The sequence below is a fragment of the Falco rusticolus genome, chromosome 2 (genome assembly GCF_015220075.1).
Source record: "Falco rusticolus isolate bFalRus1 chromosome 2, bFalRus1.pri, whole genome shotgun sequence".
In the NCBI taxonomy this organism is placed as follows: Eukaryota; Metazoa; Chordata; class Aves; order Falconiformes; family Falconidae; genus Falco; species Falco rusticolus.
Genome location: NC_051188.1, coordinates 113389454 through 113401752, shown reverse-complemented (window position 1 = coordinate 113401752; position 12299 = coordinate 113389454). Strand labels below are relative to the sequence as shown.

The 12299-nt window shown below is 54.0% G+C and overlaps 1 protein-coding gene across 1 annotated transcript in view; it reads left to right on the top strand.

Annotated features, from left to right (window-relative positions):
• Window positions 1–312: 312 nt before the first annotated feature.
• BCL9 (BCL9 transcription coactivator) overlaps window positions 313–12299 on the top strand; it is a 61209-nt gene continuing 49222 nt past the window's right edge. The window contains exon 1 of the mRNA XM_037378011.1: window positions 313–598. The gene's annotated coding sequence lies outside the window, so the exon portion shown is untranslated. The remainder of the gene's footprint in view (window positions 599–12299) is intronic.

Here is a 12299-nt window from a genome sequence, read left to right as displayed (position 1 = left end):
GTACCATTTACTTCGCAGGGTTACAGCTCGCCTCTCCTCCGGAGCGCGGCACGCCGGCCGAGGGGAGGCCGGGACCCCCGCAGCCCCCCGGCGGGCCCGGCCCGGCTGGGCGGCGGAAGGCGGCCTGCCGTGCCGCTTTCCCGGGGAGGCGGCGGGCGGCCTTCCCCCTGCCCCCGCGGGGCCGTGCGGGGAGAGGCGGCGGCGAGGCCCGGCCCGCCCGCCTGTCACCGGAGTTGGGAGTTCGCATGGAGGAGGCCGGAGGAGGAGGAGGAGGAAGGAGGAGGAGGAGGAGGAGGAGGAGGAGGGAGGGGGACGTCTTGTTGTGGCTTGTCAGCAGCCGCTGGAGACAAGCCTCCATGTGTGAAAGCCGCTTGGCATGAATGCCTGGGCCGTACCAACGCCGCGGCCCCGCGGGGGGGAGGCCGCCCCGCCGCCCCCGCCGCCCCGCGCAGACAATAGGCCCCGCAAGGGGTTCCCCCTAAGTTGCCTTGATGCTGCCCCTAGCGCCCGGCCAGCGCAGGCCGCGCCGCCGGCAGGGTCCCGCTCCCCGCCGCCGCCCCCCGACATGCCGCTCGCGCGCCTTCGCCGCCTGAGGCAGGTAAGCGCCGGCCCCGCCGCCCGCCCCGGCTCGGCCTCGGCTCGGCTCGGCTCGGTCGGCCCCAGCGCCCCCGGGCAGCCCTGCGCGCCGCGCTGCCGGCGGGGAACCGATGGCTGGCGCCGCCGCCCCCGGGGCCGCCTCCCCGCTGGCCGGCTCCCCCGGCTCGGCGCGGCGCGGCTGCCAGCCCGGCGGCGGGGGGCGGCGTGGCGCGCCGGCGTGTGATGCGGGCGGGCGGCTGCTGTGGCCGCAGTCAGCCCCGGCGCTGCCCGGCTCCCCCGGCCCGGGGAGGGGATGGGGAGGGGGGGTGGGGGGGCGGAAAGTTTCGCCGCGGCCGGTCGGCGGGCCGCCCCCGCCGCGGCCGTGCCTCAGTTCCCCCCCGGCCGCCGATCCCGGGAGCAGCGCGGGGGGAGGCAGAGCCGGCAGCGAGCGCGGCAGGGGACGGAAAGCGCCTTCCACCTTTGGCTCCTGTCCCGGCGGCTGGGGGGGGGCGGGCGGGGCGGGGGGGGGGCTTTTGTCACTGCCCCAGCCCCCCGGAGCCGGGCACGCCCGGGCAGTCTGCCCCGGGGATGGACATGGGTGTTTTATTCCCTCCTGGATGCTGGGAGGTTTAACCCATCGGTGTTTCCCGTCGCCGTTTGTCAGCAAGTCAATGCCCGGCTCGGCGTGAGAGCGGCGGTGCGAAGCCGGCTTGCTTTGCCCGCTGCCTGCCTGGAGGTTTTGTGGCTGTTAACCTACAGTTGGTGGGTCGATAATGTGCAAGAGCAAAAAAAAAACCCAAGACACAACACACCCCCAAAACCCCAACAAACCAACAAACATAAAAGGCAGAGGGGAGAGAAACCCTCATCCTCACGCCCGGCCTCGTCACATCATCGGTGCTGGGTCTGGTTAAAATTTGGAGGGTTATTTTTTTCTGCCTTTTGGCATGAGACGCAGAAAGCCTCCCAGTGCGCTGGGTACATCCGCGCAAGGTCTTTTAAGTTTGTCGTGTGCTATCATTCAGGTTGTGTCGATTCTAGTTGTTTTGTTAAAAAATAACCTACAAGAATCTGAGCTGGCACAAATTGTTCGTCATCCTAATGTCCTGGTACAACCTATACGAGGCAGGAGCCGAAGGAGGGGGAGAGAGTGAAGCTATCTGCTTTCCCAGTTCAAAGGCTGGGGGAGAGCATCATGTGTTGAAGAATATGAGCGGGAATGGGAGGTGGGGGAGGGAGTCTAAATTGTCCTGAGACCCTATTCAATCCAGCAAGGAAGATGGAGGATCTTGCTGCTGCAAAAAAAATGTACGGCAGAAATCTCAGCCAGCTTCTCTCTGACTTGTTACCTCCCTTCAAGAAATAAATAAATAAGCAGAAAAAGAATCAAAGCAAACCCCCATGATTTGCTGGAACATTTTCCATGATACCTTTATCCCCCACGCTTACAGTCAGATAGAGTCCAGTGATGGAGGTATGTGAGAAGCAGGGAGAAAGACTCTGAGGTTTATCCGTCACAGGAGGGGGAGAAGTATCAGATCGTGTTTGAAAGGAGACTTGTCAGGCAGGGAGGTAAGGGAGGAAAAATGCCTGTTCCAGGCAGCTGGACCTGGGAGGAGGAGGAGGCGGCGGCTCCCGGCACCTACGGTTCTGATGCTGGGTGGAAAACCTTCAGAGAGGGATGTAGACAGGTGGGGGAGCGGGGAGGAAGGATGTCCAAGGAAGACCTTGGACTGTCTCCTTGGAGGGCTTTAAGAAGAGGGGGAATTTTGAATTGAATCAGGACACGAGCAGGGATGGAGCGTAGCTAAGCTGAATGCGGTGTAGCAGGACTTTTCACCATGGATGAAAACAGAGGTCGAGTTTTCTGGCTCGGCGGAGTTTGGGGTGGTTGGTAGGGGGAGGAGGTCTTTTGTAGCGAGCTCAAGGGGTGACAGTGGCTCAGACAAGGATTGCAGCTGAGGGGACGGAGAGAGCGCGCGTGCCTTGCCTTTTCCAGAGGTGGTTTCTCTGGTAGGGGGACCTTCTGTTCAAATGCCTTTGTAGATTTCTGTTCGTTATGCTGGTATCTGGCAACAGGAAGGGCAAAATATCCATCCCTTGTGAAAATACGTGTGAGGATGAAATAAGGCTTCATGGTGAATGCTCCCATGTACCCAGCCCCTCTGCACGCTCGGAAACAGCAAGTCTGTGCAAACACACCTGCTTGTGTAGCACATTCTTCCTCCTGAGGGGCAACGTGCACAGCGTGGTTCCTGCACAGACACGGCCCAATTCTTGTGTTTTCCTCAGTTTACATAATAGCTTATTCTATCAGCCTGGTAATGGTAGTATTTGACAGCCAACTTCACGACAGCACGAATTAAGATGTGAATGACGGCTAAGGCTTCAAACTAGTATGTGCCATGTTCTGGCTTTTCCATTCACAGCAGCAGCGTTCCCATGACAGAACAGGCACATACCACAGACGTCGTGCACACAATCGACACCATAAAAATGTTATGCACATACACACGCAGGGGACCAGTCTTGGGTCAGACATACTCGAAGTTGCTCTCTTTGGGAAGAGGCTGCTCATTGCAGACAGAGCTTGCATGCTGCTCTTGCATGCACGGGTCACACGTGTGCATGCTCCACCTTTCCTATCTGGGATCACCTGTTTGAATTCCAGCTGGGCTGGCAGCGTGGGGAAGTTTTGCACCCCCCTGGATGGGGATTTGATGCCCTTTCTGTTCCGGCTTGGTGCTGGATGGGCTTGAGGCACAAAAGCTTAACAACAGAGAACACTAATGAGCCCCTGCTTGGCATGCTGAGAAGAAAGGCCGAGGGCTGAGTGGGCATGAAAACAGTGGCATGGAGCCCCCTGGCCAGAGCCTGAGCCTCAGCATGAAGGCTGGGGAGGGAGTGGAGTCTTGGGAGTCGGGAACGAGATGGCAGCGCTGCAGCAAAGGCACGAGAGGAGACCATGTTGGGGGGAGGAGAGCAGGCTGCTGTTTCCACATCATCTGAAAACTTAACCTGCTGTCAGGACAGAAGGAAGGCTTGTGCATATTTTATGTCACTTTTCTCCTTCTAGGACAAGCTGCTGATCTGATCAGCTATGCGCTTTAAAATCCTCGACGCGCCGATCAGCAAGTATGACTCGAGGCCAGTAACCAGCCTTGGCCTCCTGCCTCCGCTCCTTGTGGACAGTCGTTTGCATCCCATGCCGCCCTTCCCCGGAGAGCGTGTGCACAATTAAACCCTGCACGCTGCTCCTCAACTACAGCATGGGATGTGACTAGCTGCATGGAGACGGGGACAGAAAATGGCAACGTGTCAGGGCTGAGGGGGGGGTGGGGGGGCAGGGCATGGGGGCGGGGAGGGGAGTTGGCCATTTCTTACGCTGTTTGCTGATGTCTAGAAGGAGACTAAACGGGTAAATCGTTTTCCTTTAGAACTGGTTGTGTGTTGCTCCCATCAGCTGCTCTCGCCTCTGAGATCTTCGGCAGCAGCTCAGGAGTTGGTGGGGCTGGCAGTAAACAAAGCGTATTTCGCTCCTTCAACCTGGGTTTTGTGGCGGTGGGGCCGTCAGACAAGCGGATTTCTCCTCAGCAGTTACTCGGTGCTGCTCCTGCGTGGCAGAGGCACTCGAGCCACCGACATTGCTCTTACCCACGGAGGTGCGAGCACCGCCGATGCTCCCTGCTCTACACCTAAAGGTGCAGGCATCTCGGGCATCATAGTTTTGGTAACAGTCTGACACATGTGAACACATTATGCCCCTGTCCTGTAAGCAAACTCACTGCCCTAAACACCATTTTGGGGCACATGGAGGAGCAAATATTTTTGCTCTGCGATGCGGAGTTATGTACCTGAGTTAACGTCACCCCTGCTTGATCCTTCGCTTGTCCCGTTTGAGCACTGGCGGTCTCAGACACAGAGGTCTCTCAGAGCTCGCGTTCCTGACACTGATTTTGTGGGCAGCCTTAGGCAAATCGCTTTAAAGCTGGGATCGATCTTCCTGCTGAAATCTGCGAAATGGGGGTGATGCCTTGCCCACCTCCTAGGGAAGGAGCAGCGTGCTGAATGGCTCGCGTACCACTGTGAAGCGCCGCGTGCCCCTGAGCAGACGCGACGGCGGGCTCGCACACCATCACATGAAGAAAGCATGCGGTTTTGCACCAAGCGTGACTCATGCTACGATAAATTTTGCTAGAAGTATGCGCACACTCGGCGCTCTGTTGGACAGTGAATTCTGTTTTGTCCTTCCAGCAGAAAACAGCGCAACTTGCCAGTGACATGGACTGTACATGTATTCCCATAACAACAATATTATAAACATATGGTAACCTGGTATACAACTGCTGTCCCTGTCTCCACGCAAAACAAGGAGCTGATTAACAAAAACTTGAGGCTGTCTGAGGCTGTATCTCCCCAGACTGTGATCTCATCAGCTTTCCCAAGCTAACAGCAACCTGGTCACTGCTCGGATTGTAAACTTGGGGTGGGGGGGTGGGGAGAGCAGTTTGCAGGAATGGCTAGTTGTGATTCAGCCCGCTTCCCTCTGACTCAGTGCTGAACCATCCCTCAGCAGGGTGTTTGGGGATAGTACGCTTAGGATGTCACACATCAGTTTAGTTCTTGGAAGAGGTTCTGCGCTACCTGGGCTTGCTTACAACTGAGTTTTGTCTCAGCATCTTTTGTAAAAACAAAGCCCTAAAAACTACTTCTATTAAAGACGCCGTGGTAATTTTGCCAAAAGGAGAGGGAAAGGGGGGGGGGGGGGTGTCTTAGCCCCGGCACTTTGCCAGACTCTAGCTCAGGAAATTGCAGTCTATCTAGGTAAACTCCCCTATAGTTTAAATGAAAAAAAGTATTCATCTCTTACTGTCTTAAAGGGTTAGCGCTGTGTTTCTCTGGAGCCTTAAACAGACAGTACGTTCTAGCTGGAGAGGTGGTTACAGTTGCTTGCTGGGAGAAGAATTTTTTATGCAAAAACTGGGGCCTTTTTTGCATTTTTGAGAAGCTTCTAATTGAAAATGCTGTATACATTTTAGGTTATTGCAAGGCTCAAATGAATATGTGGATTGACATACAAATACAAGTGCAAGGAAATAGCTGGTGTGCTGTTTGCGCGGGGGCAGGCAGCTAGCAAATACATTTTTTTTCTGTAGCAGAAAAATAAGGACCAGTTTTTTAGTCTTGTGCGTGTGCATCTGGGGGCTGGATTTTGTATGTTTAGCAGCAATTGCTTTTGTAAGCTGCTGCTAAGGCACGTAACTGGCTGTGTGCAATTGCAGTAATGGAATGTGAAAATGCAACTACACACAGACCTGTAATCTTGCATGCAAAATACTGCTGGTCTAGTTCTCCAGGTACAAAAAATGGTCTGAGATTGTACTTACCTTTCCATTTAACTGCGTTCACCTGCATTTTTCAGGTGGCAGCTGTGTGTATGGAGTGCTGAATGATTATCCTTGCTATTTTTGCTCCAAGAAGAGGGAGGAAATTAAAGTATTACTAGTGATTGGGGTAGTGCTTGTGTCGTGGTAAGCGCAGGGGGAAGTTGGGCGGGGGCTTGCAATGATAATTTCATAAGTCTTTGAAATCCTGGGGAGATGCATGGACGAAGAAGGAGAGCTGCTCTTCCCACTGCAGACAAGGACTATTGAACCATCGGGTTGATCGGTGGTGTCAGGATCTGGCCTTGCCTTCTGCCAAATTCTTTCAGGGTACTTTCAGCCCCCCCCCCCCCAAAACAGAACATGCATTTGGGCACCGAGGGATGCAGGGCTCAATATTGATGTGACTGAGGCTGTGTCTGAATATTCTGGCCCAGGGCAGGGTGGACCCCCAAAATGTGGAACAGGTTTCCTCCTCCTCCTCGCTCAGTGGATGCATCTCATCCCTGCCCTGGCGAGGTGGGGGGTGGCCAGGGTGGGGGGAACAGGGAAGGGGAATAGCTCACTTTCTCCACCACTTCACTCTCCCGGCTTCTCTGGTGACAGCGATAACAAAGGGCTTCTCGGCATTAGGTGATATGGATCTCTCTCAGCCCACTAAACCTGAGTCCTGCAGGCTTCTCACTAGCCCTCGGGCTTGGTTGTCACTGTCAGCTCACTGCCTGGGGTGGCCTGGGACAGTCCCCCTGGAGACTAAAGGCTGTACCTTCTCCACGAGGTCTGGAAGCAGGGATTGCTTCCTACTGAAAACCACGATTGTATTTTGGGGTTACTTCTTGCCATCCTGGGTCCTTGACTGCAGTCACTTCCATTTTGCATGCTGCTCTTTGTAATTGAATCCATCGATGTATATTTAATCCACTTGGCACCACAGTTCGTAACTAGGCACTGCTTCCCAGCCTTCTGTCACTTGTTTTCACAATTACCATCTTTAAGTTAGGGCGGATGCCTGCCGCTCAGCTTTTCGCCCAATTGCTGTACTGTCTTGGAGGACCTGTGCTTGACAGTCAGGTCTACAGTGGGCACAGCTCCTGTCCTTTGATCTGGACATCATCCAGGAGTGTAGGGCTCGGGCAAGGGAGGCTAAGCCTGTTGGGTTTAATTCTCCTCTCTGCCACTGATTTGCTGTGTGTGATCACAGGCAAGTCCTTTAACCTCAGGTGGCCTCAGCTGACTTATCTACTCCAGAAAGGTGTTGTAATGCTTAATTATTGCCAGCTTTTCAGAAACCCTGGAGGGGGAAAAAAAATGCATTTTATTCAGAAATATCTCTGACCTTCCTGGCCTTTCTAAGCCGTCTTGGTAGTGCTAGGAGATACTCTTTTCCCTGCCTTAATAATGCTTCTTCAATTTTTCATCTGTACGTTCACCCACTCTCTCAGCTGCATGTAAAAATGCCAAGCTGTCTGAAGTCATGGAAATATTTTTATAAACTTGACAGCCACGACAAACATTCCTCCTCAGCAATAAACAAACAAGGTACACAACCTGCCATTAACATCAGTTTATAGCAGAGAGACCTTCGTCACTCATTGATGAGGGAATCCTAGACAATTCCTGCCCTAGCAAGCCATAAAGTAGTGTTGTCTGAGGTTAGGAAAATACCGGAACCTTTGGGTTCCTGTGTGCAATGAGTAACTGGAAAGCTCTGTTTGCCCGTGTGTGTACGGCAGTGCAAGCAGGCACCGGATTATATGGTTTATTCAGGGCTCTGACAAACTGTATTTGGCTGGGGTGTACGTGGCGTTGGGGGCTTGGTGTTGGTTTGTACACACAAAAAAGCCTGTTACCATAGTGGCAGTTGAAATGCAAAGGTGGTACAAATTAAACTGGATAAATATTAGATACCTAAAAAAGGAAAAAGCTGCAAATGAAGACGTTAGTGAGTGTTGCAGGAACAGAGCCCCGTCGCACAGCCTCCCCTGCACCCCTCTTTGGTTTTCCTTGCAGCTGGCTGTAAGCTGGTAGGGTTAGCAAGTACCTGAACCCACACTGCAACTTCTTCTCCCTGCAGTAATTCTCCATGTAGCACTCAGACGGTGCTTGTTTTGGTGTGTTCTGTGTTAATGTACTCTGAATACGTCTAAGTCCGGATCTTCAGAGGCTTTGGTGCTGGCGAGAAAGAGCAGGTGCTTCTGTTTTTCCTGTTTCTTTGGGTTATCTCTTGTTCTCTAGCAGGCCCTCTTCCTACCATCTTTGGGTAGTGGGCTCTTTGGTGGGCTCAGGGAAAAAGAAGTCAGGACTGTTCTTCACGTGTATCTTTGACCGAAGGCTCATAAGCAGAGAGCTAAGCTCCTTTCTACCATCTCACTCATTGACTGCCTCTCTCAGTCTCTGCTCCTTAGTTCCTCCCTTCTTAAAATGAAGATGACAAGGTCTTCGCTCTGCTTCCACAAAATCATTGAAAAGCCAAGGAGAAAAATATGCAGGGTTTTCATCTGCCTTCTTTGGGAGACCATAAATCCCTATTCCTCCCCACCCCCCCTCTCCTCTCCCTCTCCCCTCCCTCCTCCCTCTCCCTCTCCCTCCTCCCTCTCCCCTCCCCTCCCTCTCCCCCTCCCCCTCCCTCTCCCCCTCCCCCTCCGTGTCCCCTCTCTCCCCCTCCGTCTCCCCTCTCTCTCCCCCTCCCCCTCCCTCTCCCCCTCCATCTCCCCTCCCTCTCCCCCTCCCCCTCCCTCTCCCCCTCCCCCTTCCCCTCCCTCCTCCCTCCCCCTCCTCTCCACCTCCCTCTCCCTCTCCCTCTCCCTCTCCCTCTCCTCATTTTAAGAGTTCTTATTATATTCTGTCCCTCTAGGTCTCCTCTACTTCCACCGCTCTTGCAATCTGTCTCTCTCTGCTGTTTCCATATCCCCTTCTATTTGCAGCTCCCTTCCTTCTGTTCATGTCATTTCTTCTCTCCACCCTGTATCTTCTACCCTCCCCCACTACTGATGCACCGCGCACTCTTCCTATCGCCTCTCTCTAGTTTATCCCCCAAATTCCTCCCTTACACGTCTGTCTGCCACGGACCCCTGTCCGTTGTCCCCAGCTGTGTGTCCCTGCAGCCTGGCCGCACGGGATCTGCCGGTGGGGCTGGCTGGCCGGGCCTGGGCGAGAAGGACAAGGCGTACCGGCCGGACAGCCTGCCGCCGCGGCCATGGCCCTGCCGTTGGCCAGGCACGGTGGAGCTCGCCCTGTGACGGCACACGGTGAGACTCCCTGCGCTTGTGTGCCGCCGGCTTGGGATGGGGCTGCCTCGGGTCTTGTTCTGAGCTGCAGCACGGTGTCACTTCGATGACCGAGTACTTTATTTCTGCCTGGAAGCCTGATGAAGTCTGTAGTCACAAATTTTGTCTCCTGACGTCACTTTTTACCTCCTTGGACATGGCCTCGCGACTTGTTCTGGTCCTGACCTGTTGTCCTACTCCCTACCCTCTGCCCTGAAAACGTGGACGGTGTGCTGCCTGGCTGCTGGGAGACGCCTGTGCTTGTCAAGAGGAGGGTGGTTGTCCCACCACATCGCTCCCAGCTGAGTTCAGGGCCCTCTGCTCTACCAGGGAAAGCCGTGACGGGGGAGGGAGAGGGCTCACACCGAAGGTCTCAGCATCTTGTTGGAGAGTTGCACTGAAGCCCACAAGCCACTGGCACAGCTGTGCTCTGTTCCTGGGAGACCTGCGCTTAGCAGGGGAAGAGTAGCTCTTTTGACAGGACAGGAACAGCAGGGTCACTGAGTTAGGGAGAATCCCTCTCCCCATCTGCCGGAGGGAGCCACCTGATCCCATGCAGAGGCTGTCCCACTATCTGATTCCAGATAGAGTTTCCTCCAAGTCAGCTGGAGTGGATGCAGACTATTTAACCATCTCCCTGCAGGGATGGGGTTTTGGCTGCAAGGATCCTGGCCAGCAGCGACAGTTGAAAGGTGGTGGGTTTTTGGATATCCCTTCATGGACTGTGTTTTGCCTCCCACGAGGACATGTGGCATGGAGAAGTCGCTTCCCCAGGGCAGGGAGAGGTGGCTGCAGCTAGGCTGATGGGAGAGCTGGCCGAATCAGGGCTCATCAGCTGTTCCTGATGGCAAGGCATGAAGAAGTCACACAGATGGTCACATATTGAAGTTCATCAGGAGTCCTACAGGACAGGGCATCATGGTGACTTTCTGGCCTCCAGTGGAGTTTAGCTCCATTTCTGGGTAGCACCACATTTGCCCCTGCCAGGCATGACTCAATCTCAGGCTCATAAAAGTCACGAGCCGAGCCTCAGCAATCCTACCCAGACAGTTCCCAGTTTCTCCCTTCTGTGTCTACGACAGACCGACCCTTCCTTAGCATGCTGAGATGGTATCCCTCGTGCTCCATGCAAGGTGCCATACACCTTTTCCCTTTTTTCCCACAGCTGTTTCTCTCCCTCTCTGTACCTGCTTCACCTGTTTTACCTGCTCTCTCCCTCCTGCTCTGCCTCTGGGCTAGGTCTCTTTCCAGACTCTTTCCAAAATCGTGTTCCTCTGCCTTAGTCTGCCTTCTCATCTAGCTTTCTTGTCTCTCTGGTCACGCCATAAGCTGTCAGCAGCTAGGGGAGAAGGACCATTGCAAGAGCAGGGCAGAGACTGGAGGGTGGCTGGGAGAGCAGAGGGGGAAGGCAGAGCACTTCTGGATCAGGGTCCATCATCTGCTGGGGTCTTTGGCCTCTCCCAGGTACGTGCTGTTAGCAACACAGCAGAAGTCCCCTTCCCCCAGAAGAGTGATTTTCCCGTTGCTTCTACTTCACTGTTGGCAAGCTCCTGAAAGGTTAATGAAGTCATTCACTGCAAAAGGAAAAAGCACGTCTTCCCGTGTTTTGCATAAATTAATCTTGAAGATTATGGAGCAGCCCGTGCACAGGGCACAGGACATTCAGCTTTGTCCTTGAGTCTTGTCACCCCAAAGGCAGCGCTGGGGCTGTCATGTAGGTGATACGTCCACTCCAGTCCTCGAGATGAGCTTAGGTTAAAACTTAGGTAAAAAGCTGTGGCCTCCCCACCCATCTTTATTCATGTTTCATTGTGTCTAATGGGGAGGAGGTCCCCAGGAATGCCTACAAGCCTCCCCTTCCTCCCATTGCGGTGGATCCTTGTTTCCCACAGATCCTCTTTAGAAAATGCCCTGTATCAGGTTTCATTCCCACTGGATTTTTTCTGTCTGAGAAGTATGAAAAAAAAAGCATTCAATTGGTTTTGAATCACATGAGTGGGAGCAGGGACCAGACCCAGAAGATAAGTGTTCTGACCTTTACCGCACTCTAGATAACTGAAAATAATAACAAATAAATGCATCTTGTTTCTAAACCTCAGACTTAGGGATGCATCTTTGCCTTGCGCAACAAGAGCCTGAGCCAGGGCTCTTGGGAGGGCTGAGGATACGGACCTGGCAGCTGCCAGCAGTAAGCAGCAGCCCCTTTGCTTTCCTTTTGGAAATGCAGCTGGTACAAACCCAGATGTTCAGGCTGGGAGGGAACAGGGGCAGGCTCCCCACTCTCCTGCCATCTTGCTGCTGGGATCCTGGCTGTTTTCCGGTAGCTGGCTTGCTGGGAGAATGAGAGTCTGATTATTTCTGGCCCGTTTCCTTGCGCTTTGTGCCTCTTCTTTTCACATACAGGGTTGACCTTATAGGGCCATACAGGGCTACCCACCAACTGGACCTCTGCGTGTAGGCAGACCCTGGATAAGAGTATGGGATTTGCTCTGGAAAAAAAAAAAAGAAGTGTTAAACCCCCCAAACTGGTGTTTGAAAATAACTGAGAGAACCTGTCTGCAAGGAGGACATACTGAACTGTGACTGCCAGCGAGCTTCCCAAGCCTGGATCTTAGGTCACTGACTCAAAACTCTGTCATCCCCTCCAGATGCCCCTGGGGAGGTCCATCTGAGACGGCCTCTCTTTGCAGGCTGCTGGTGACAGTAAATATTTGTACACTGCATACTGAAGTGCTGATACGGGACTGGAGTCCCGTCGTGCAGTGTGCTGTCCAGACACCGGAAAGCGACAGTCCCTGTCCTGAAGGACTTATTGTAGTCCCAAATTAGAGCATTCATGGTGCTTTCTGTAGTGGTTGTGACTTCACATTCCTCCACCAGGACGTTGCTTCCCTTCCCCCCTCTGTTACGTAGGGAGCTTGTTTGCTTGGTTTCTGCCATCCCAACCACCGACAACTGAAGAGACGCCTGTTTGCAGAGCTTGGGGAGGATGTTAGGAGGTTTCTGGCACTCTGTCAGTGTAAAGCGTCTTATTTATTAGAGTCTAATGCCCGTTTGGGATGCACTTCTGATC